The sequence below is a fragment of the Penaeus monodon genome, chromosome 33 (assembly GCF_015228065.2).
Source record: "Penaeus monodon isolate SGIC_2016 chromosome 33, NSTDA_Pmon_1, whole genome shotgun sequence".
Lineage (NCBI taxonomy): Eukaryota > Metazoa > Arthropoda > Malacostraca > Decapoda > Penaeidae > Penaeus > Penaeus monodon.
The window spans coordinates 16,926,099-16,926,451 of NC_051418.1; positions in this window are offsets into that span (position 1 = coordinate 16,926,099).

Below are 353 nucleotides of genomic sequence, written 5' to 3' on the forward strand. Positions count from 1 at the left end.
AGCATAGTGAAGGAAAACAGAGTTGGATGAATTGCCAAAAAATGAAAAATCATCTTGATCTGCTTAATATTGTTGACCTTTAGTTGCGTTTGTTTTGCTTCAGCACTTCCTTGCCAACAAGAATTGAGGCTATCGCTGTGCCATATATCCTTATCGTGATGCTATTTTTTATTGTTTCTCAAGTGTAAGATCTTGAGGTTTATCAGATTGCCATTACATATATTTTACTTTGTAATCAAAAGATAAAGTATAATGTCTCGTGGACCGAGTATTTGTAGCAAAAATATTTAATTTTGTATTTGTATCAAAAATATTTAATTTTGTATTTGTAGCAAAAATATTTAATTGCAGTG